This window comes from Cavia porcellus, unplaced genomic scaffold (assembly GCF_034190915.1).
Source record: "Cavia porcellus strain 051 isolate PalLab524CR breed Dunkin Hartley unplaced genomic scaffold, mCavPor4.1 scaffold_5, whole genome shotgun sequence".
Classification (NCBI taxonomy): domain Eukaryota; kingdom Metazoa; phylum Chordata; class Mammalia; order Rodentia; family Caviidae; genus Cavia; species Cavia porcellus.
The window spans coordinates 25,084,336-25,109,562 of record NW_026947488.1 but is presented as its reverse complement, the minus strand read 5'-3'; the positions used below and the strand labels follow the sequence as shown (position 1 = coordinate 25,109,562).

General features: G+C 50.7%; 1 protein-coding gene across 6 annotated transcripts in view; it reads left to right on the top strand.

Moving 5' to 3' along the window:
* Window positions 1-25,227, top strand: part of Dlgap4 (DLG associated protein 4) — a 177,716-nt gene that overhangs the window by 36,042 nt on the left and 116,447 nt on the right. For all 6 annotated transcript variants that reach the window (XM_063248391.1, XM_063248393.1, XM_063248395.1 and 3 more), the window contains exon 2: window positions 20,300-20,504. The gene's annotated coding sequence lies outside the window, so the exon portion shown is untranslated. The remainder of the gene's footprint in view (window positions 1-20,299; window positions 20,505-25,227) is intronic.

Genomic DNA, 25,227 nt, shown 5'->3' with positions numbered 1-25,227 from the left:
CATCTGCTTGGGATCCACAGCTCCAGCAAAGTTGTCAGGGTGGGAGTGACAGATGAAAAATGGTCTCAGAGAGCCCAGAATGCCACAGCTCGGGAAGAGTGTGGATTCGGGGCAAGCAGGTGAGGCAGAGGGAGGGAGGGAGCCAGTAGCACAAGCAGAGCTGAGGACCAGCTGGGGTGCCATTTAGTGTATCTTGGGTGGCAGCTAACCATGAATATGCTCTCTGGGAATGCAGCCCCAAGCAGAAGTAGAGTAGGGGTCCCCCACATTCCCAGTGACAGCTTTCCCCTTCTAGCTACCTGAGAAGAGTTTTCTCAGGAAATTCTGCCTGTTCTGGAAGTAAGAGTTGGATGGAGGGAATGGCACTGAGACACCCACACACATGCGCACTGAGGGCTGGGCTGGTGCTGCCCGAGGCCCTCCTATGGCTGGCCCATGCATGGCTGCTGTCAGGGAGCAGCAGCACTGTGTCTGCATAGGCCAGGCTTTGATGATTCATCCTCCCCATGGCACATGCTGGTGGGAAATGGAGCTGCTCAGGGATACTACAGTCACAGCCCACACCCAGGCATAATCCCCAGCCTAGGCCAGGGGTCCTGCCAGCCTCATTTACCTTGGCACCTATGGCCAAAGAAATGGCTGTATCCAGAGGGGTGTGGTTCTGAGTCCCTGGTCACAGGGCTGAGGATGGGAGAAGAAGGGAGGAGCTGCTTCCTCGATGGGCCTCCCTCCAGCCTCTGGCCCAGACCGCAGGGTCCTCTGGGTGAGACCCAGCTATTCAGTGCTGTCACACGTCTGGCATGGTAAGGGACCCTGATGCAGGTATTGCGATTGGGTGGGTAAAGGGAGTGGCAAAATTAGCAGTCACCAAAGTAGTGAGTCGGGCACCATTGGCAGCTTTGAGTCGGCCCGAGGGGATAAAGAGGAAGGGGACATTGCCAAGGTCACAAGCCAGCAGGTTGGGCCAGGTCTCCCTGTGCACCTCCCATTGCTTCCCCAGGTTCTCCTGGAAGAGTGTCTGCTGGAGTGCAGGCTCTGAGGAGACCTGGGGACACTTGCACCTCCCCAGTTCATAGGGAGGTAAACTGAGGCCCAGAGAAGGAGCACACTCACCCACTCATGCCTCTCTGGTTGCACAGCTCTCTTTTCAGACCTTTAAACCCTTACCAAACTGCTTTCTACCCCAGGGCCTGTACCTCTACCCAGAACAAGTCATCAGTTCTTACTCATCAAGAGTGTTGTTTTCTTTTCAGAGGGTCCCTCTGTGACCCCAGTCTCAGCCTATATGCCTAGGACCCTTTCATAATGTGTTTAGCCACCTTTGTCTCCTCCCACCTCTTGCTGAGAGCTCAAAGTCCATATTTGTCTTGCCAATTGCTCTAACCCTGGCTACTAGCAAGGTGCCTGGCATATATCAACAACAATGGCACTAGGCACTGTTGGGGACATGCTATGTGCTGGGCCCCTGCAGCCACCTTCATAGACGTATGATTCTACCATCTCTCTTTGAGAGAGGCACTATTTCCATCATTTTCATTTTAGAGAGCAGGAAAAAAAGCACAGCAAGGCTACATGACTTGATGAAAGTCGCCAGCTCCTGCAGAGACGGTATGGGGTCCAGTCTTGGGCCGTATTTCTCAGAGCCTGCACTTAGGTCCGCCACTAGATTGCCACTGCCTCAGCCCCTCTGCTTCAGTGTGAATAGTAGGTGCTTGGCGAGTTTTAGGTGGATGGAAAGATGGGAGGACAGACTTCTCCCTGAGTGGCCCGGACTCTGGAGGAAGAGCCAGACCTGTTCTCTCAGCTTCTGCCTTCCTGCATTCCCAGTGCTGCTGCTTCACTGGCCTCGGTGTCTGGTGGACATCACAACAGCCTTTTGCCCTCTTCTGCCCAGGCTGGCAGGACAGGCTCAGCTCCCTGGAGACACCTCATTCAATTTTCCCCTCATTTCTTTGAGCAGACTGAAGAGTGGGAACAGAAGCAGGCTATTGGATCAGGGCATCAAGGCAAGAGATTTAATTTCCCAGGAGCCCCTGGTAACTGGCATAAACCCCTGAGGTCCAGAAAGCAGGCTGCGAACATAGGCACAGCAGCCAAGAAGGGTCTTTCTGGGCTTTGACAAAGTTGAGTAGTAGGCTTCTCATCCCATACCCTCTCCCTGGGTTTGGGTTCCCCCCCAAAGGCGGACAAAGATCAGGTGCTTTAGAGCCAGAGCCCCATACACTTGCTATGTGGCCTTGGACAAGTCGCTCCTCTCTGTGTCCCAAACTCCTCTTTGGGGTACAGGATGGCTCTCTTATTTTCACAGTGCAAAGCCACAAGGTGCTTCCTGCAGGGAGTAATGAGAATGTTGACCATGTTGAGGGAGATACAGGGTAGTCAGGTGAGGGTGCCTGGGTAGGGACATGTCGGGGAAAGGACATGGTTGGGAGCTGGCCAGCCCAGCTCCTACCAAAGGCCTTGCAACATCCTCAGCACCACTGATCTTGATTAATGGCCAAAAAATGCCTGAGCGCCAGCAGCCTCCCCAGTCAGTGGAATCAGTGGTGATTTATGGGATTGGGGCCTGCAGGGAGTATCATCTGCGCTCATAGAAGCCTCAAAAAAATGGGTCAACACAGGGCGGAGCTTGGATGAAGGCAGGCTTGACTAAGGGAGGGGGTACAGAGAATGGCCCCTATGCTCTGTGGTCCTGGTAGAGAAACTAAGGCCCACAAAGAACAGGTGACGTGCCCAGGGCCACTCAGCAGAAAGGTTCCTCAGTGGTAGGACTTGTTCCCCTCCCCTGCAGCCTGAGAGTTCATGCCCCAGCATCCTGACACACATGTTTTGTATCCCTGCCCTTTGCTGGCAGGGAAGCCTCTTCCTTTAATAGTAGCAGAGGCCAAAAGCTAGAGCTAGTGGCTGGTTCCAGGTGGTACCTGAAACCCAAGATCAGAGGAGGCCTCTTGGAGAAGAGGATGTCTGTGCTAACTCCTGAACGATGCATGGAGCCAGTCATGTGAATGCAGAGAGAGAGCCAGTGGTGGGGCAGCGAGGGTGTGAGCTTGGAGGTGGGACTGAGGCCAGCACGTCCAGGGAGGAATGAAGAGGGCAGGGGCCATGGGGCCTGCGTGAGGGAGAAAAGAGCAGACACTGGTCAGACCCTGAGGGGCTTCCTGGGCCTTAGCCAGATGCTCGGGCCCTGTGCACTAGAAAACCTTCAGGGGTGCCAGCAGCTCACTTTACATCATGCAGGATTCCCTCTGGCTTCTGCTTGAAAGTGAGTTGGAGGGGCACTCAGGGAAATGGAGCCTGGAAAGATGGCTGCAGGCACTGTGGCCAGTGACAGCAATGCTTTGGGCATAGGGTGGCCAAGGAGCAGCCCAACCCTGGGGGCTGGGATTTATCCCTAGGATTCTCATGTAAGCTGCTCATCCTCCTCTGGGCAGTGACCAATTCTAATGTCTCAAAACCATGGTCCCTTGATATCTCACACCAGCACCCAGGAGCCCTGTTTTGCAGTGATAACCCCACATGAAGCTGACTTTATGACTTTCTCAAGGCCAGCTTGGAAGGATCTAGGAGGCTCTACCACTCTGTGTGTGTGTGTGTGTGTGTGTTCCTCCTGCCAATCAATAGCTGGAATTATAAGTGTGTGCCACAGTGCCTGGCTCCACCACTTCTTAATGCCTCACTAGCCCCAGTTCCTACTAGAAGTCAAGACTGCACCTCCTGAAGGGAAAGAATTGGATTTTTGAGGCTTCCAGGATTCCTCCTGTCCTGCTGAGTAGATTTGAACTGTATTTGTGCACAAGCATTTGAGCGCATGCTCTACTCAGCAGGAAATTAAGGACAGGAGCAGCCTGGGTGCTGAGCCTTCTCCTTTCTGGGAAACCAGGCCAGAAGCTGGAGGGGCCCAAACAGCATTGCCCTGGCACCACCCTCTCCCTAGTGCTCAGATGGCTTCTGGCAAGGACACTGGAGGGCCCTGCATGGATGCCAACCCACAGCTGCAGCTGGCACACGTTGACTCTGGGTCACTTCATGTCTCTGGCTTGACAGAGGGCCCTCCTGCCTGGCAGGGCAGAGGGCTCACCATGGATGGAGCTGCCTCCCCATAGTTCTGGCTGTGGAGGTGGGGGGTCCTCATCACCTTGCCAGGAGAGCCTGATTTAGCAGTGGGAAAAGGTCTGTATTGGGAGATGGAACCCTGGGCTTGCCAGGTGACTCATGGTAAGTCACGCATTCTCTGAGGCTTAGTTCCCCCATCTAGACAGAGGATGTAGGGTGAGATAGATGTGATTTCAATGGTTAATTGGTCTGAATCTCAGCTGAGTGATCATGATTAACTAGCTTTGTTTCTCTGAACTTCAGAATGTTTGTATCCTTATCCCTTCTTTGTTTGTTTGTTGGTGGGGTTTTTGTTTTGTTTTTGAGACAGGATCTTGCTATGTAGTTCAGGCCAGTCTTGAACTCACTGTGTTGCCCAGGCTAGACTTGAATTGGCAGTGATCCTCCAGCCACAGGCGTCTGAGTGCTAGAAATACAGGCATGTGCCACTATGCCCAGACTTATCCCCATTTTAATGTTTAAGGCTGGGTAGGACACCATGTACCCAAGGTCAGCCTCCCAAAGTAACAGATCCACAGTCTCACTGCCATCTCTGGGACTCGCTGCCCCACACCGCATCTCCACTCCTCCTTCACTGGAGACCCATAACGTCAGTATGATCATTGTCCCCATTTTTGAGAGAACTGCGTGAGACACAAAGAGAAGCATTGGCTTGAAAGTCTGAAGCCCTGCTAGCCATGGCTCCCTACCTGTCCCTAAGTACTATTCTTCCTTCCTTCTTCACAGCTTCCAGGCTGGATGAGGTGCAGGGCCTGCTCTTGGAAGTGTTTGCCAAGGGTGGCCTGGTCTTGTGAACCTAGTCTATGTTTCAGCACCGCGGACAGCACCTGATCATCCGCTGAGAGGAGGAAACCCTCATTTGGGTCTAGGCTCCTGAATGTCAGGTCCTTTCCAGTGTGGTGGGACCTTCCACATCATTTTCTTTCTTTCTTTCTTTCTTTCTTTCTTTCTTTCTTTCTTTCTTTCTTTCTTTCTTTCTTTCTTTCTTTCTTTCTTTCTTTCTTTCTTTCTCTCTTTCTTTCATCGGTACCAGGAATCGAACTCACGACCGCCTGCTTGCAAGGCAGGCGCTTATGCCGCTGAGCTAAATCTCCAGCCCCACTTTATTTTCATTGCCACGTGGAGGCAACAGGGCCGTAGAGGACCCTGAAAAGCCAAGGGTCCACCGGCCCCTGTGGCCCCGGATGCCTTCTCTCCAGGCCTTGGCATCACTATGGAAATGTGTAGAGAATGTACTCCTGAAGATTTAACTCCAGGAAGCCCAGGTTGATGTGGCCTTAGGAAGCCCAGGGGATGGATTTGATAGAACCTGGAGCACTATGGCTCTTGTCTTCCTGTAACCCATTCTACAAATAAGAAAAAACATGGCCTAGAGAAAGAAAGGCTGGATTCCTGGGATATCCCAGCTGGAAGGTTCCCAGGTATCAGCTGATCTTACTTCCCTATTACATAGATGAGAAAACAAGGCAAGGAGACCATCCTCAGAGAGACCTCAATAGCTGGTTCCTGCAACTGGCTTCAGGAGGAATTGCTTCTTCTTCTCCCTTCAGTCTGCCATGCTTTGACAGTATGTGTTGTTTTGTATTTGATGTCTCCTCCCTTCTGACAGACAAGGTAGGGTTAGGGCCATTTGTTCCTCACCATGTCAAACAGTCTGGAACATATTGCAGTGGATTGTGTGTGAACCTAGCTGGCCTTGGTTCAAATACCAGCTCTGACACTTACCAGCTGTGGACCTTGGTGAATCACTTCTCTCCAAGCTCAGGTTCTTCATCTGAAATGGAAGGAGTCGCCTACATCAAGAGGTCGGACTCCAATGGTACAAGCCCAGAGCACCGTCCCAGTGAGTGTGTAGCCAGTGCCAGCTCTTGTTGGTGTCAGTTGTTACTAGTTGCACAGTAAATGTGAATAAGCAGAGACCACCCAGCAGCCCGGCACAGGAGCTTTGCTTCAGGACATCAGGAATAGCACCTCCTGACCTTGTGACATTTTGTTTATTCTGGTGGACATGTACTCCTCACTTGCACGGTTAGAGAACCTTGACACTTAGCATGTGCTGGAATCTCTCTCTCTATTTCTTTGGGGGGGGGATTCTTTTGAGACAGAGTCTTGCTAGGTAGTCCATATGGGGCTTAAACTCACTGCATAGCCCAGACTAGCCTCAAACTCAAGGCAATCTTCCTACCTCAGCCTCTCAAGTGCTGGGGTTATAGGTGTGTGCCACCATGCCCAGCTAGAACTTTTTTGACATGCAGATTCCTAGCCCTGCTTAGATCACCAGGATCCTAACGCCTGCTGGATTCTGAGTCTGCTGGGTAATGGCACCCTATGCTTGGCAGTGTCTGGAGGCTGGCATGGCTGCCGGAAGAAGCTCAGTGAAAAGTGCCCTGAAGCCTTGGGGCTAATGGTACTGCTGTGCTGGCCTGCTGTTTTTCAGAGGAGCTCAGGTTTTATGGGGCCAGCACTGGACCCAAAGGTCCTGGGCCCAGTGAAGAGCTATGAAGCAAGGCCTCCTGACCAGGCTTTGAAGGATGTGGAGAATGTTATCCAGCCAAGACTGTGAGATGGCATTGTGGATGGGGGAGCAAAACTCAAAGGGGTGCAGGCAGGAAAAACAGGTTGTGCCTGTCGTGTGGAGTAGGCTGCTCAGAGGAGGTGGTTTATCTGGGTTGTTAAGAGCTTAGGCAGCTGCACCTTTTACAAGCCTTGATTTCCTTTCTTGGTTTTCCTTCCATAGCGCAACAGTGTTAGGACCCATTTTTTCTATCTCTTGACCCCAGTTCTTTCTCTCTGTGGCTTCAGTTATTTCCCACAAATCTCTCTACTCTTGAGCTCATTCATGTGCTGACTTGATAGTGTGTTCCCCCTTAAATGAATCCAGGCTGAAATCAGAGTTGATTATAGTAGGCAAGGGAGGGGGGCTTCTTCTGCTACCAGGGGCTTCAGTGCTACCAGAGATCCCGGAGGTGAAGATCAAGGCAACACAGTGCGGGAAGTTTGACAGAGCACCCCAGTCACTTGTTCACAGCATGTCCCCAAGCCTTGCCAGGGCTGTTCCTAAGCAGCCCCAGGGCTGGCACTGTCCATGTCCTCAGAGAACCTTGTCTAGCAAAAAGATGAACTTTTTGTACTTTTCCTGGGCATGTTCTCAGACCAGAGGGGCATCAGGAGAGCCTGAGCCCCTGGGTCTATGGACTGGACCAAGCTCCTATGCATTGTCACATAGGAAGAGATGGAGGAGGGATGGCTTCTCCAGTGTGTAGAAGAGGCCAGGAGAAGGAGGCAGGGAGCGGGTAGGTCCAGACCAGGGGGCTGCTGAGCAAGGGCATTAGCCCAGGCCAGGAGGCTCAGTAGGCACCTGTTTGTCATTTGTTTAGCTGATATTTAGCCAGACCCATTGCTAACCCTGGGGTGCTGTGGAGAATGAGACGGACATAGCTTCTACTGGCACAGACTTAATGGCCAGAGTTTACATATTGGTATTTTCATGGGAAAGCTGTGGCTCTGAGTGACAATAAACTCCAAAATTACTGTGGCTTCTGTGGGATGGAAATTTGTTTTTCTCCCACATAAGTCTGGGCAAGTAGTTGAGGATGCAGTTGGAGGCTCCATAGTTCCCAGGAACCAGAGTCCTGCTATCTTATTACTGTCTTCTGCATAATGGGGCTTGACCTCATGATTCAAGATGGCTGCTCCAGCTCCAGCTATCACTTTCACATTTGAGTCAGCAGAAGATGTATTTTCCTAGAAATTGTATGTCTTTCTTCTTATATATCTTTACCAAGACTATGGTTATATGGTCACACATAGGTGCAGAGGAGGCCACGCATTTTTCAGGACAGTTAAATGCCTAGCTAAAATTTGGTAGTTTAGTTACTGAAGAAAAAGGAGACAATTAGCAATGCCTGCCACACTGTTTCTGCATCTGATTGGAGATTGTTACTCTTCATTCATTATTCCAGCAATACTTATTAAACATTTAATGTTAATTTTGCCCACCCTTTTGAAGTCTGGATCAACTATGAACAAAATAAGCAAATAACTTGCTTTCATGGCACTAATCTTCTAGAAGGGGGAAAGATACTGTGCAAATAGATGACAAGGACTGGAGTCGGATGATGGAAAACAAATCAGGGGGAGGTGTACTGTTTTAGAAGAACTTGTGTGAGGGGAAAGACCTAAATGAAGTAGGGACAAACCCTTAATCAGAAAGGGTCTCCAAGCCAGGGGTGGAGTATATGCAAAAGCCTCGACGCAGTCAGGCAGACAGGCACAGGGAGGAGGCCAGGGTGGCTGCGTCACTGTCGCGGCTTGTGTCTAGATGTCCTCCCCAGTCCTCATACAGTCAGAGGCAGGGCTTTTTCAGAGCCGACTGGATCTAGATTATATGACATCGGTACTAATTCATGGCACAACGCTAGGGGCAAGGGCTTCCGGAGGAGGAGTGTGTGAGTGCCAGTCACCTGAGTAGTACAGATAAGATAAAAGGAGCAGGAAGATGCTATTAAGGTTCCTTGTTTGTTTTGCTGCCTTCTGCCTGCCACGAACTATTTCTCCACTAAGGTAGAGATGCCTCCCGCCTTGGAGCCAGCTGATTATGGACTGAACCAATACGTACTATGAGCTAAATAAACTTTTAACTTTGGGTGTCAGATATTTTGTCTCAGCAAGAAGAAAAGTGACTAAGACAAGCACCTTGTCATGGGTCCTTGTGAGGACAAAAAGGGATGAGGAGTATAAAGTACCCAGCACTCATCCTGGCATGCAGTAGGTGTTCCATTAATAACAGGCCCACGTGACATGATTTGCCCAAGGTAATTCTGCAGTGATTGATTGTTAATCAGTTGGACAAGCTGGAGCCAACTTCCTGTTCAACCTCATTAAGGATCCTGGTTTGAATGATAAAGTATATGATACTCACATCAATAAATAATAACTATGTACTGGGAAACTAAATTCCCCCAGGTATTTTTAGGAGAGCCATCACCGGAGGAGCGGCTGCACGGAACAGGACAGCCCCTCCTGTCCACAGGCTTCCTGCCTCACAGTGGTCACATTTCCCGCCTGTGGGCCCCGGGTGGCTGCTGCATGTTCCTGTGTGTGTCTCTGGAGGAGGTGAGGGCAGTCTCTCGTGGGTGGGGCAGCGGGGCCTCCTGCCACCTCATCTGTCCTCTCTGCCCTGGGGCCCCTCTGTACACAGCACAGAATGTGGTTCCCCTAGATGTCTAGATGCGTGGGTGCTCACTGGCCTCGTCTGTACAACGAGCCTGGTAGTGTGCACTCGACATTTCGTGTAGAGAAGTAGAGGGTAAGCGGGCTGGCAAGTGGAGAGGGGCTGGGTGGGGGCCTCCCTCTGCTTCAGTAAGCAGCAGCATAAGCTTCTGCACACAGTGGTGATTCCTGAGTGCCTCCTATAGCAGATGGCAGGGACATGGCATGGGCTTGTGGCTTGCAGTTACAGGAGCAGGGCACAGTGCCTCACTACCTTATTCTTCCCTTTGGCTTAACTCAGAGAGGTTGAGTGGCTCACCCACAGTCACACAGCAAGTGTAGCAAAAGTGGGTTTGCTGTCTGGTCAGCTGCCTCATGAGCCTGCTCTCCTTCCTACACTGACCCTTGACAATTGCAGAAAATGGAACTAGATGCCAGGAGTAGAATGGGAAGGACAGAGTTCTGTCCTGGTCAGCCTGTCTTCTGAGCCCACACTGTGCCCAGGGGACTCATCAACTGTACAACTCTGAGTACCTCTGAACACCCAGCTTCCAGCTCTGCCCCGGCCTTTTCCTGAACTGAATTTCCATGTCCCTGGAGCGCAGCGTGTCCACAGTGACCTCTGTTTGCCCACAGCCTGCCCTGCCACTGTATGACTATGCGTGACTGTCCGGCTTTGGTGTGGACCCTGGTGGCTGTGCCCAGCATCCCCTTACGGGGGAGCCTCACTGCAGTGTTGTTTGCACATTATATAATTTACCTATTTTAAATATTCATTTTGATGAATATGAGTAAATTTATATAGTGTGCAACCAACACCATAATCCAGAAGCTTCCATTTGTAGTCAATCCCACTGCCACCCCAGGTCCTGGGCAACCAATGATTGGCTTTCTGTCTCTAGTTTTGTCTTTTCTATAAAAGTCAGGTAAATGGAAACATGGGAATATTTAGTCTTTATGTCTAGTTTCTTCCACTCAGCATCAATGATTTTGATGTCCATGTATATTGCTGCCTGTATCAGTCTTTCGCTCCTTTTTAGTGCTAGGGAATAATGTCCTGTTTTATAGACACAGCACTTTTTGTTTATCTGTGCCCTTGTTAGTGGGTGTTTCGATTGTTTTCAGTTTGGGGTTGTTATGCAAATGCTATTATAAGTGTGCACACTTCAGGATTTTTGAGGGGATATGTTTGTTTTCCTTTCTCTTGCAAAACCTCCTTACATTTCCATCCCACCAGACCTTGATTTTTGTTGGGAAGCCATGTGGTTCTGAGGAAACTGAGTCCATCCCGCCTTCTCCAACAGAGCTCACAGCCCAGGCTGTAAGCAATCAAGACACAGAGACTCAGGCGAGGCTAGTTAGTGTGTTCCATTCCCCAGGCACAATGATTGGCTCCTGGCTGACATACGAGATGAAGCAGTCCAGTCAGACTGACTGCTGGGCTTAGATGGGAACAGCAGACAGTTCTGGAGTCTATGATAGCTGTGCTGTCTGGAGCAGCCATTCTGCATGCGTGAGAGAAGCCATCTGGAGAAGGATAGCCAAGAAGCTGGAACCCTGATTGAACTGTGCCTGAAGTCTATCACATTTTCAAAGTTTTAGAAATATATAGTTCAATCAGTTCTCTTTATTTTTAAAGCTAGTTTGAGATGACGTTTATAGTTCGAAGAATCAGCAAGCTGTGGCCCAGAGTGCCCTATCTTTATAAAAAAAAGATTAATAAATGAATAAAAGACAGTTATAACATGTTCATTCATTTATACATTATACGTGGCTGCCATGGAGTGCCATAGGCCTGCAAACCTAAAATATTTACCACCAGTTCCTAAAGAAAAATTTGTGAGCCCTGTTGGAGCCACAACTCAGTATTCAGTATATCCTCTCATCCCAAGTGATTAGGACAGAAACCCACAAGTCATCTTTACTCCTCCCTCTATCTCAGGTTAATTCTGATTGATGGGTTGATTTTTTAATTCTAATTTTTTAAGGCACTGCATATTGAACCTAGGGGCCCTGCGCTATACTCTCAATCCTTTTTAAACATGTCCTTTTCTCTGTCTCTCTCTGTCTCTGTCTCTCTCTGTGTGGTGCTAAGGACTGAACTCAAAGCCTTCTCCCTGAGCTATATCCATAGCCCTTTTTTTATTTTGACACAAGAGCTCACTAACTTGCCCAGCCTGGGCTTGAACTTCCGGTCCTCTTTCTTGATCTTCCCAAAGTACTAGAATTATAGGCATCTGCCACCACACCCAGACATTGTCATTTTCTTTTTTTTATTTCTTTATGTTTTGAGGCAGAATCTCTGGTAGTTCAGACTGGCCTGGCCTCAGTCTGTAGCCCAGGCTTCCCTGGAACTCTCAGTGATCTTCCGGCCTCAGCCTCCCAAGTGCTGGGTTACAAGTGTGTACCGCCACATCCAGCCCTATTTTTTATTTTGACTCAGGGTCAAGCTAAATTGCAAGGACTGGCCTCCTCGTACATTGGCCTGTCTAGTAGCTGGGATTACAGGTCTGCACCACCACACCTTGCCTAATGGACTCTTATAGTCCAAGTATCTCCCGAATCTTTCTATTGTTCCCAGCCTCAGGGTCCCTGCCCTAAGTACAACACACCGCCCACTGCTAGGCTGCCCACACAGCTGTTGAGTAATTGGTCTCCCACATAAACTTGCTATAGCCCCTGGGCTCGCCATGGCTCCCAGAGAAATGGCCCACTCCCTGGCCTCGCAGGACTTGTGATTGACACCGCACCCTGTATTTCCAGCTGTGTCTCTTCTCTCCCTGATCCCTTCCTTCTCCAGAGCACACAGACCAACTCTCTACTTGTGCAGAATTCCTCCATGCTCCCCAAACATGGTGTCCCGGTCCCTCTTCCTGTCTTCCATGAACTGTTCCTTTTGCCTCCAGTGTCCTGCCCCACTTGGCCCACCTGGTGGCCACTGTGCATCCTCCGGGGCCCAGCCAAAGCCCCCTCTTTCTGGATGTCTCTGTAATTCCCCAGGCTGGGTCTGGCTTCCTTCCCTCTGGACTGCCATGTCTGTTTACATATCTGCCACTCCCACGGGAGTGGGTGTTCCAAGGACACTGCCTGACTCATCTTGTCCTCAGCTTGGCCCAGTTTGGGACCACGAACAGGATAGGGGCAGTGCACGGCGTTCCCTGCCTTTTACTGCAGAGCACTGTGAGGAAATGGATGAGCTTTGAGCGAGGGTGGAGGGCTGGCTGCAGGCTGCCTGGCGGGGCGTGCACTGGCTGGAGGACGGACCCCCACAACACACAGAAGAGCCCCCAGGGAGTGTGGAGAATCGCCTCCCAAGGTGCACACGTGGGCCAACCACCACGCGCCCTAAAATCATTACAGAAAGGAAAAGTAGGGCAGGTGAGAGTGAGTAACTGTGGCAGGCCCAGCGCATGTGGGATGGATATAAAAAGATTACGGGAAACGTCATGAAAATGAAATTCTTCATGGCCTCCACACGTCTGCAGGCCACAGAGGCCTGGCTGGGGAAGGGCTGCTGGGTCCCGTTAGAAATGCTGGGAAGTTTAGGGATTTATGAGACTGGCCCACTGGAGATTTAGGAAACATCTCATTTCCAGTGCTTTAACTGAAAAATGTGAGTGCCAGCTGGATGGGTCCTGAATCAACCTTCCCAAAAACGGAGGATTCTGGGGAGCACTGACCTAGGAGCTGTGGCCCACACTCACTGCTCCTTCTGGAAATGTGCGCTAATATGAAAGAAAGCCAGAAACCAGGCCTGGCCCGACCACCCCTGAGGTGAGGCACTTTGAGACAATGGATACAAAGTGCAAACTATCAAATGCAGTGTCCCACGTCAGTGTCCCTTCCCCCATCACCCCTCCCCGACTCAGTCACCTCGTATGCCTTCTGCCCTTCCTGTCTGCTCTGCCTTGAACCTGGTGTAGGATGCCACCTCTGCCACCCCTTGCTCTGTGGTCTGTGAAGACCGGGACATGCGTTCCCATCCTTGTTTTTGGAGTCTGCTCACAGCAGGACTTTGCCAACTATTTCTTGAATGACCTTGTGCTGTAAAGAGACAACTGACTTAAGGGTGCTGTTTATTCTCAGTTTATGAAAGCAGGGACCCGGTGGTTCATGGTAGAAATCTCCCTAACAAACAGCCAAAGTGTTCTGTGACTGGGGAGCAGCCTGGAAATGAGATCTGGTGCTGGAAAGGTTGGAAAGGCTGGTCCTGCACTGTCCAGTAGAGTGGCCATGAGCTACATATGGCTGTTGAACTTGAAATTAAATGAAAGAGTCAGTTCTTCAGTGTACCTGTCACATTTCCGGGGCTTTCTGTCTACATGTGATTCACAGCCACCCCTTTATCAAACAGCACAGATCAGTACAGCACCTCTCAGTTCTCCAAAGATGCACATCTGTGCATTGGCTCGGGACCCTGATCCTTGGGCAGAGGGCTTATCTGAGATTGAGGGAGGGCACAGGAGCTACGATCCTGAACTCTCACTCAGCCATTTACTGACTGTGCCTCCTGAAGCAGAGTAACTTCCTTTAACCCCTAGAAGCTTGTCCTCATCTGCAGCATGGTGGCTCGTCACCCAGTTAATTTAGCCTGATCATTTGAAGGTTAGAGGAAAACCTCTGGGCTTTTGGCCTAGTGCTGTGTTGAAGGCCCCATCATGACTGTTCACAGGACAGTGTTCCAGAGCTGCTAAGGATGGGACAAACTCCTGTAAAAAGCCTTCTGGATCTCAGTTCTGGGAGCTCCCCGGCCACACTGGCTTCGGGGAGTGGACAGGTGAAGATTAGGCTCTACTGGGCCTAGGGCTCGCAGAGCCTGAGGGCTGGGGGCATGCTGGCCTTCTGGACCCCAGGCAGGGGCAACTGCTCCAGAATACTGGCTGCTGACTTCTTGCGGTGGAGACTAGTAGAGGCCTCCTCGCGATGAAACTCCATTGCCTGCTGGCCACAAGGCTAATGTAGCAGTTATAGTCATTGAGCATTCTCTGTATGCAGTTGTGCCCCCTTTTCCAGGGTTTCTCTTTCCAGAGTTTCATTTACCCACTGTGAACCGAGGTCTGAAATATTAAATGGAAGATTCCAGAAATAAAAAATTCAAGCATTTTAAATTGTGCACTGTTCCAAGTAGCTTGATGAAACCTTGTTGTCCCACCCAGGGTGTGAATCGTCTTCTGTCCAGCATATCCACAGTGTAACTCCCTGCCTGTTAGTCACATAGCATCCTGCTCAGGTGTTACAGCAACCACCAAGGGACCCTTATTTAACTTGCTAATGGCCCCAGAGTGCAACAGTAGTTGTGCTGGCAATTCAGATGTGCCAAAAAAAAAGCTTTCCTCAGCGTGAAAAGGTAGAGGCTCTTGACTTGATAAGAAAAGAAAAAAAAAAGTTTGGGCTGAGGTTGCTGTGATCTCCAATATAAGAAGATATTTTGAGAGAGAGAGGGAGAGAGAAAGGGAGAAAGAGGACATTTACGTAACTTTTATTATAGTATATTGTTCAAATGCTATTTTGTTATTAATTACTATAATGGATCTCTTATTTTGCCCAATTTATAAATTAAACTTTATCGTTGGAGTATTTGTATAGGAAAGAACATGTATGCATAGTGCTCTTTGCTGTTGGAGGGCTCAGGAATGCATTGCCCACGGATAAGGGAGAAGGATGACTGCGCCAGGCCCTGGGCTGAGCTGCGAGTGTCGGTGGGCATGGGACCCTCACAGCAGCCTTTGGCATGGGCACACTTTCTTATTATTTCCACTTTACACACAGGGAGCACTCAGGTCATTGGTCCACGATGATCAGCCAGCAGGTGAGGGAGCTGAGGTTTGACGCCAGGCTGCCTGGCTCGAGTCTATGCTTGCGATGGCCCAAACTCCTTACCTGGTCCTGCAGGCCCCTGCAGAGTCAGCTGCAGCAGGCCCTTCCACCCTGTCTTCCTGTCACCCTCTACCCATCTGATCAGGCTCCTTAGACCCCTAAGTGTCTCCTTCCTATGTCTGTGCCCTTGTTTACCCTGTCCCACTGTCCTCCAGCCTCATAGATTCCTGCTCACCTGTCATGACCCAGCTCTGGTGTGAGAATCATGAGGCCCAGGACAGGACCTAAGTCATTTTCATGTCATAATGTCTGACACACGACTAGGAGCCTTGGAAATCTTGGCAGGTTACGGGGGAAGCTTGGTGGGTGGGTGATAAGAGGAGGGGTAGGTGAGTGGACAGGTGGAGAGTCGGGGGCAGGCAGATCCGTGGTGGGTGGGGAAGTGGACAGGTGCCGGGGGACTTGTGTTCCGATGCCTTGACAGGGCTGACCTGAGCTCGGGGTGGGGCCTGAAAAGCAGGTATTTCACAGACATCTTTTCTGGGACTTGGAGAGGAAGTCAGCCAGGGAGGGGTCCTGGCTGATGCCTACATTTCTCTCTTGGGGATTCAAGTGGATCATGGTGTCATCAGAAAGGAGTGAATTTGGGGTAGAAGGTGATGGGGACCCTGGAGTATATGGATGTGAAGGACTTCTGAGGGAAGGCCAGGAGGCACCTGGGGGATGAGCTTCAAGTTTGAGGTGAGGTCAGGCTGCCCAAGAAATGGGGTTAGCGTGTGTGGTGACCAAAGTCACAGAGCCCAGTGGGGTCACTGGCTGGGGGGACATTCAGTGAGAGAGACAGAGGAAGTGTCTTGGAGCCTCAGGACAATGCAGAGGTGGAGAGGAGTCATGGTTCTTGTGGTCCAGGATAACAAAAGCGTCAGAGAGCCCTGGGGAGCACAGAAGTGTAAATACTATTTTAAAAATGTTTTCCCATTTCAATTCAACTCCATAAGTATTTGCTGAAGCAAAAGGTTCTTTGTAAATCCACTTTGTAAATTGAATTTTTGGACAACAAACACCTTTTATCTGGGGATAGGATAGTCAAGATTGGGAGGAGCCTGAGCTGAATTCTTTTGACAGGTCCCAGGTCCCACTTAGTATGGGGTTTTGAGCCAGGGAGGATTTTTATCTTCAAGGTTTCAGAGGGAGGATTCTGCTTGCTCCACTTACATTTTGAAAAGATCCTTTGCTGCACAGAAGATGAAGAGAGAGGAAAGCAGTAGGGCCCCAAGTGAGGAGACTAGTACAGTGGTGGCCCAGAGAGAGGGGTACCTCTGGGGATAAAGAGAAGGGGATTTGATGGATGTGTAAGAGGTCTTCAAGAGAAAGTTGGTCTTGGCCTTCACCTCTGAGGGAATGAGGAGACAGGGTCACAGGAACTCTCTGGCTGCTTGGTTGCAGAAGAGGCTGATTCAGTCCAGTGATGGTGGGAGGGCAGGGTAGTGGGAAAGGTACACACTGGACCTTGGATGCACAATATGAGATGCCCGCCCTGTGGCCAGCGGAGCTGCCAGGAGCAATGTGGTGTGAGCTGGGCTGGAGAGAGAAATGTCACATCTGTGACAGGGAAGGGGAAACCCAGAGCTCATGACAACTGGTCAGTAAGTATCTATTCAACATCAAGAATAAATGATGCCTCCACTGAGCACCTCCACATGCCAAGCACAGAGTAGACCAAACTTGGCCCTCAGGGCCGACACTGTAGAGGGAGGGGAGGCGATGACCAGGCCAAATTCCTGGGAGACACGTCCCATCCTGTGGGACAGACACCGGCCAAGAACAAAAAGCAGGCATGAGGGACAGGTGCTAGGAATGTGAGTAGCGGAGCCTGGAGCAGCAGCACCTGCAGACGGGCTGGTGGCATTCTCGGAGATCGTCAAAGCCTCACTCAGAGCTGTGCGAGGAGAGGCCTAGGCCTACCCTGTTCAAAGATGCATCACTGGCTCACAGAGAAGTTAGAAACTTACCCTCAGCTATATAACTGGTCAAGCCAGAATTTTGACCTCAAGTTCTCACCATAGTGCCAAACTGCCTGTCACTGACAGGGTCAGTGACAGCAAAGGTTCCAAAGCAGGGAGTGAGCAGGTCAGGCTGGCAGGCATCGGGCCTGACTGCCAGAGGGAAGAAGAGCAAGGGCCCTGAGGCAGGAGCCTACGGGTGAGAGCACAGGGCCAGCCAGCGTAACCGAGACAAGGGCACGAGCAGAGAGCAGAAAAGGAACAGGAAGTGGTACAGTACGGCCATCTGGAGCATTAGTGGGCTGTCAGCTTCTACCCGAAGTAGAGGGAGGCACTGGAGAGTTTAGGGTTGAGAAGGGGCCAGATCTGACCTGAGTTCTAATCCGACTGCTCAGATTTTCTCTGGGAGCAAGGGTAGATGTGGGAGCCTAGAACAGACATGAATGATCCAGTCAGAAGATGACAGTTGCTCACTGCATAGCAGTGGCAGCAGTATCCGCACTGCATCAGCTTCCTGCCCTACTGTGAAGGTGGATCTGGTGGAGGTGTTGATGGCTATGGGAGGGGAGGTAAGAAGAGGCCTCAGGGGTCACTAGGCTTTGGCGGGAGTGACTGGAGGACAAGTTCCACGGACTGAGGCAGAGACCGCTGTAGAAGGAGCCGCTTCCTAAAGAGCCTCCTCCATTCATGATTCCTTTTCATCCCTGGCTACCCTCTGAGGTAAGTGCTGGGACTTGCAGCAGTTACCTATGGTCATACAGCTGAAAGGGATGGGAGCCAGGACCTGAACCCAAGTGTGCATGCTGGGTTTTGGAGTTCTGATTCATCCAGGCAGCGAACATTTCTGGAGAACCTGCTGTGCACCAAGCATTGTGCGCCAGGCCCTGTGCCGAGCACTGCAGAGGGTCAGTCTGATGGATGAGGCGGCTACCACTGGTGGTTATCCCACATCAGAATGATGGTGAACAGAGGGAGAAACTGAGGAAACCTGAGGAGCCAGTACTGGGGGACAGATCTAGCTAAGGGGTGCTACCCGTCAGTGGGTCAGTGACAGGAAAGATTCCAAAAGTAGGGCTTCCTGGAGGAGAGAAGACTCCGAGGGTATAGGGAATGTGGGAGAGACCTTCTCTGCAGAATATTCTCCAGTTTCCCAGGCTGCAGCAGAACCCCAAGGATCACAGGCTCCCAGATGGCTGCACTGTTGAGCTTCAGTTTCAACTGGGAAGTTGCAGAATCTTTTTTGTTGGTTTTAAGTATTGAGCTCTCTTAACAGCTTTACTGAAATCCAGTTCACACACTGTACACTTATACATTTGAAATGCCCGGTTCTGTGGCTTCCAGCATGTCCACAGAGTTGTGTGTCCATCACTACAGTCCATTTTAGAACATCTTCATTACCCCCAAAAGAAACACTCATACTTCTTAGCTCCTGTCTTGCCCAGTCTTCCCATCAGGCAGCCCTGACCCTACTTGCTGTCTCTGTGAAGTTGTCTGTTCTGGATATGTCGTGTAAATGGATTCACATAATACGCTGTCTTTGTTAACTGGCTTCCATCGTAGCATAGTGTTCTCGCAGTCCATCCCTGTTGGAAGTTGCAGAGTCTTGAACAGCTAGCAGGGACAACCCTCATGTCATCATGAAGGGGCAGCTCCAGGACCTCCTCAGGCAAGGGCAGGGACTCCAAGGCTGTTCTTCGGAGTCTAAAGGGGCTTTGAAGCCCCAGGTCAGAGCCCCATCCACTGTCCTGCTGTGCTACACACACACACAGGATGCCCCTCCTGCTGTCACTGCTCAGCTCTGGATCTGGCTAACTTTGGCTCAAAATGACAACTTGGTCAGGATTGTATCTTCCAGAGCACTGGTTTTTCATGCACTGGCAATTTTCATGCCTTATGGTACATCTTGAAATCTTTTATGCATCTTTAAGAATTCGTGTCCTCTAATTCAATCTTTAGAAGTTTGGTATTTTCTTTCCCTGCTGCTTAAATGTTCAGATAACTTTGCCTATTTTGCTTGGTTGGGGCTAGTCTCACTGGCAGCATCCTCCTGGAATCAGATGTCTGGGTTTAAGGCTGTGGCCCGCTTCCTCTTCAGGGTGCAGTCACCACGGCTCTCTGTGCCTCAGTTTCCTCCTTTGAAGAACAGGGATTCTGTGAGAATGAAACTAGCAGAAACTCATTAAGCTCTGGCTTCTCTAGGAGGGGGTGCTGGGATTTGAGAAGCACGGTTGCTGAGCAACCCCTTGGAGGAGAATGGGAGTCTGCCTGGGGTCTTGCAGTGACCAGATGAGAAAGATTAGCCCGTGGTCTGCTGGCCTGACCCCTCCGAGGCCAGACACGAGAAGCCTAAAGTTGCCACCTCAGCTTCCTCTGTGTCTCAGTTGCTTAACCTGTGTGATGGAGATCAGTCCCTGAGGCTCCTGGGAGGGTCGTGGGAGGAAGGCCCTTTTTCTCCAGGAGCTTCTGATTCCTGCTGTATTGAAGAGCCCAGCCAGAGCAGTGACATCTGTTCTGGTGAGTGGGTGGAAAGGGACACCTGGCTCCCTCTGCTCTCCCACAGGACATGTCATGTGGGAGAGGTGGGGGGCTGTGCAGTGAAGGGAACAGAGGAGGTGCCTCTGTGAGGGTCATCACTGGACTTGTCGCTTGTGCCCAGCATTCTGCCTGCATTATCCTCTGATTGCTCAGAAGAGGTTCTCTTATTCCCATTTGACAAGTGGGGAAACAGGCTCAGCAATAAGAAGCTTCCTGTCCAGTATCATCCAGCAAGTGAGGGGCTGAACTGAAATTTGAACTCAGAACTGTGTGCCTCCAGCCCCTTTCCTAACTTCCTTCATTCAGGGGAAGGAATGGAGAACAGGATAAGGAGGATTTGAGTCTTTGGAACCCCACTTCCCAGGCTGCTGTGGGGATTCTGTGGGTGGTGGGGAAGGCATTGTAAATATGCATGACATGCAAATATGCCTCTAAAAAACAATGTGGGGGCCCACATGAGCGGGGATGCCAGAATGCTTGGGAAAATGTAGTGTACAAACACTTGGGTTTCTATGACGACTGCTCTATGTTGTCCTCCTCCCCAGGATCCCCAGGGCAAATCCAAGGGTCTTAAAGTGGAGAGTTTATCGCTAATGAGTGTTCCTCCCCCATTCCTATAGGCACCACTGCCGGCCCCTGCTGGGTGCCAGTAGACCCTGGGTGTGACCAAGACCTGGCAGGGCAACGCCACTTCCTGCCAGCATCTCTGATCGAGTGCCTGGAGGGATGTGTGTGCCAGCCCTTGGTCCAGTACCTGCTCCCGAGGTGACGCTGGCTGTATACCGACTGGTTCCTATTTCTCCTGTGCACATAATCCCCTGGTTGGTAAGTAACTGCAGCCCCGCGCCCAGGCACCTTACCCACCCACCCACACTTAGCACAGTTGGGAAATGCCCAGCCTCCGCCAGCCAGTGCCCACACACTGGCAAAGGGACCTCCATGAGAGATTTTCTAGGTCTCGGCACCATGTGTAGTTTAACTGGCTTGCTGTATCCTGTCCTCCTGAGAGCCCAGGAGGTAGGCATGGTGATCATACCCACTTCACAGGAAACAGCCTCAGAGTGGGGAAGCCACTGGCCTAGGGAGGTGCAGAAGTCCAGCTCTGTGTACCTCAAAGGCCAGCTCTTGCCACAACCATAGGCTGGGGCAGATGGCAAGCACTGGCTCAGGAAGGACAGGGGGCCGGGGAGACATGCCGAAGGCCATGGAATCCCACAGCTCCCAGATGGCATGCCTTTTCCTTCCACTCCTTGTGAGCCCTCACTGGGATGAGGTGCTGGGCCTGACCTTTGTCTTTAAGAGCCATCAGGGTCTGCCGAAGCCCGTTCTCCCCACATTAGCCCGCCCTCCTTCCCACAGTACTGACCTCCACCCAGAAACGGTGCTGCACCCCCCAGGCCAACCCCAGCGCCTGATGCATCCCTGTGTATCCATGTTGCATCCTCGCCACCCACCTGCTCAGACCCTGCTGGCAAGACAAGGCTAGTTCCCAGGTGAGAAAACGGCTCAGTGAGACCAGGGCTGGCACAGGCCACCCAGCCACATGTAGTGCTACAGGGGCCCTCTGCCAAGAGCTGCCTCATCTGGCCTCAACTCCCAGTGGTGAGAAACAGGCCCCCCGCTCCGGACAGCTGCAGCTGTACACAGGAGGACATATGGTGTGAGCTGCAGGAGGAGGAAGGAGGAGAGGAGGGAAGCCCCGTGCCCCCGCCACCCAGACACCAGCAGGACCCATGAATCCACAGCTTTTGGGCCAGCTGAGCTCCCTACTGACCCCAGAAAGCCTCTGTGGGCTCAGCCCTTCAGCACAGCAGCCATCCCCTCCAGTCCCGTCCTCTAATCTGCCGACAGCTGCCCAGCTTCCCTGAAGGGATGGTTATGAGAAGGGAAGAGACTCGTGAATATGTATAACATGCAAATGTTGAGGATAATTTTTAAAACCCGCCAAATTCACTGCTGAAAATGTATGCAGAAATGCTTCTTTGAGAATAAGGACCTGCACATTCATGTCATGCCGGCCTTTTTTTTTTTTTTTTTTTTTTTTTGGTATCAGGGATCGAACTCATGACCTCACGCTTACCAGGCAAGTGCTCGAGCTGCTGAGCTAAATCCTTGGCCCCAGCCTTATTATTAGTATCTATGAAAAAGGTTCCATTAATTCATGGCCTCCCAGCCCTCTCCTCACCCTGACCCCCAGTCTATTGCAGCAGCCACAGACAGCTGTTGCATTTGGCTGAGGAGCTGTTGCCTGCACACGGTGATGAAGATATCTCGGGTTGAGAACTGGGAGCATCTGTGGAGTTCGGTCTTCTGTATACAGTCTTGTCATGCCTAAGGAAGGCCTGGCCTCCCTGAAGATATGAGTAGCAGGGGCAACCTCCGCCACAGCTGTCATTTCTCATGTAGTCACTGTGTGCCTGGCATTGTGCTAAACTTTCCACATTCAATGCCATCACAGTTAAACTCCTGGTGACTGAGACGTGGACCTGGGACTGAGGGCTCAGGCGTTCCTGAAAACAACTGCCACTCACTGCCTACCTCTACCCCTGGGAGACACACTGGGAATGCATCTGAGCTGGCAGCCCCTGGTGTGTGTGGCCCAGTGACGGAGAACGGGATTCCTTGGCATGAGCTGGGGGAGCAGCCGTCAGCATCGTGTGGAAAGATGGAGGCTGGGGCGGCGCGAGGGAGGTGTTACTGCTGCTATTTTGCTAACAAGCTGGTTATTTAAAGAACAGCCAGAGCCAGGAAACCATTTGGGGAGTCTCCATGCCCAGGGCGGAGGCAGCCAGTGGTCCAGGGTCTCCAGGGTCAAAAGACCTGGTGAGCTGACTGGGTCAGAGAAGAATAGCCACACTGATATTTTTATCCACTTATTAACAATAGAAACAGTAACATAAAAGTCTGAAAAAAGTTTTACTTTGTAGAGAAAAGAGGCCATGAGGATTGGGAAAAGTGTGAGGGGCTTGGGTGGGACAGGCAGTGTTCTGTCCATGGACCTGGAAAGCAGGTCTTTGCTTTGTGACAATTTACTGCAGTTGATGCTGTAACTCTGTTCCATGTATTTTCCTCTCTCTATCATGTATCAGTATAAAAAGACTAAAAACAATTCCAACAGTAAACAGCTAATATTTGAGCTTGGGGATGCCAGGCCCTCAGCAAGGAGAATGCCAAGCTCCTTGCTAAACTTGGTATACTTTTATTGTCTCATTGAATCATGAATTCTTTTATTCTACCCATTTTATAAAGGGAAAATGAGGATTCTGGCAATAAAGTTACATGGCACATGGCCGAAGAGAGAGGGCAGCAGGATGAAGAAGCGAGACATGCTGCCTCAGGCTCCGTGTGCAAGGGAGGGACCAGGATGCTCCTCTGATGTGTCTGCGCCTCTGCCTTAAGGGTCATGGGGCCAGGCAGGTATCTGGTCATGGCCTGAGAGGCCTGGGAATCTGAAATGGGTCAGAACAGAGCATTTGACCATTTGACAAGTGTTAAAGGGTAGGAACAGGACATCCCTAGGGACAGCCCAGGGATCCCCAAGAGGCTGGGCATAGGGCCTACTCAGGCTCATTCAAAGTGAAAAGGAGGACTTCCAGGCAAGGCAGAGTCAGAACCAACCTCTGACTCACAGAATGCAAGCCACACGGCCATTTCCTGAGAGCTCACTATATGTTAACACAGTCATTGCCTTCTTTTAACCTTAGAACAACCCCCATGAGATGGATTATCAGTATTGGCCCCATGTACAGATGAGGGACTGACAAGGAAGGTGGCTGGCCCAAGAACACACAGAGTAGGAGAGCTTCTCTACCGGCCCCCAGTTCTATGTGTGCAGCAAACATTGCTCAGTGTCAAGTGGCTCCTGGGCATGGACGCTCCCCGCAGCATATGGCTGGAATAAGTTCTAAGGTGGATGTGAAGGTCCTTGGAGTGGCACTGGGGACAGGGTCTGGAGGGTGTAAGAGCAGAGAGCTTCTCCATGCCCCAAAGCAGAGCAGCCTGTTCTGCTGACAGAAACATTCCTGCATCCCAAGAGTGTCTCGTGAGACTCATACTTGCTGGTCTACACCCTCACAAGGCACACAGACTTTGGGAGGGACAGAGGTCATGCAATTGTGTAAGTAAATAAACAGAACAAGAAGAGAATGCAGTGCAGGAAGAAAAGCAGCATGACAGTGTTATACAGATTAGCAGGCAGGGTCTGCACTGCATGGTACAGGACTGCCTGAGACTATATCCCTGAGGCGGTGGCCCAGAGAGGGCAGGATCAGCCATACTGGAGAGCCACATTCATCGTAGCATTGCCAGTAATAGCAGGACACTTGGGAACAACTCATTGGTCCATCACCAGGAGACTAGTTAAACCCATTTCACTGTAGCCATATGTGGAACCCGCTGCAGTTGTTAGAAATGGGGCCGTGGATCTAAATTTATTGTTGCAGAGAACTTCATAATGTGTTGTGAGTTTTTTTTTAAAAAAAGAGGTTATAAAACAGCATGCGTAGCATGATATCATTTTTGTAAGAACTATGAATGTTTCTGAAAACTGTTCAGAGTGTTCCTCCTGGGGAGAGGGATCATAGGTGATCTTTGCTCTTTTTATACTTTTCAGGATTTGGAGTCATGGCTGAATGTTAGGACTTGTGAGGGAAGGACAGGGGTTTAGAGCTCCCATAGTCCTTCCTGGAACAGTTCTCTCCTAAGAAAATGGGACAAGGCATGGACTAGGAAATTAGCAGATATGGGTCATTCTCATTTTCATCAGAATTTTCTCGGTTATATGACTTTGGACAAGTCACTTGCCCTCACTGACACTGGTTTCTCTGCTGTAAAACAAAGATTAGAATAGCGGCACAGGGTGGTTGTGGGGCTTACAAGAACTGACACCTATAATACCCGAGTGGCCTCACAGGAACACTGCTCTCACCCCATCTCGGGTGGCTGCTCGAGGTGGCACCTCTTGTGTGCTTATCGTCTGCAAAGGTTCCCTAGATGCATCTCTCATCTCAGCCGCCAAGTCAGACCTCACAGGGAGATGGACAGCAGCATAGCTGCACACACACGGCCAGTGGGTCTCAGCCAGCAGCACCCCACCCAAGCCCTGGCTTGTTCCCACCATCCCACTCACCTCTGCCAGCGAGCACTCTTGCCAGAGACACCGTTATGAGAGGAAGCCTGAGCCCTGGGTTTGCCTTTTTGTGACAACTAACCTTGCCTAGAAAGACACGTACTACCATACAGACTCAGTATGTTACATCTCAGGCAAAGAAACTTACTCTCATGAAGTCACACTCTTAAAATCATGGAATTTTTGTCATAAAAAATCTGGCAAGTGCAAACATTGGCATTTTGTAAGTAAGTTCATGACACTTCTCTTGATAACAGTGATAAATTAGAAACTACCCTAACATCTATCTGAGAGATGGATAAATACATTATGTCCAGCCAGACAGCAGTGTTCCCATGGCTATAGAGACAGTGCTGTGAGCTACCCTTGTTAACATGGAAACATGTGGACAGCACGTGGTGGAGGGGGAAGCAGGAGGGT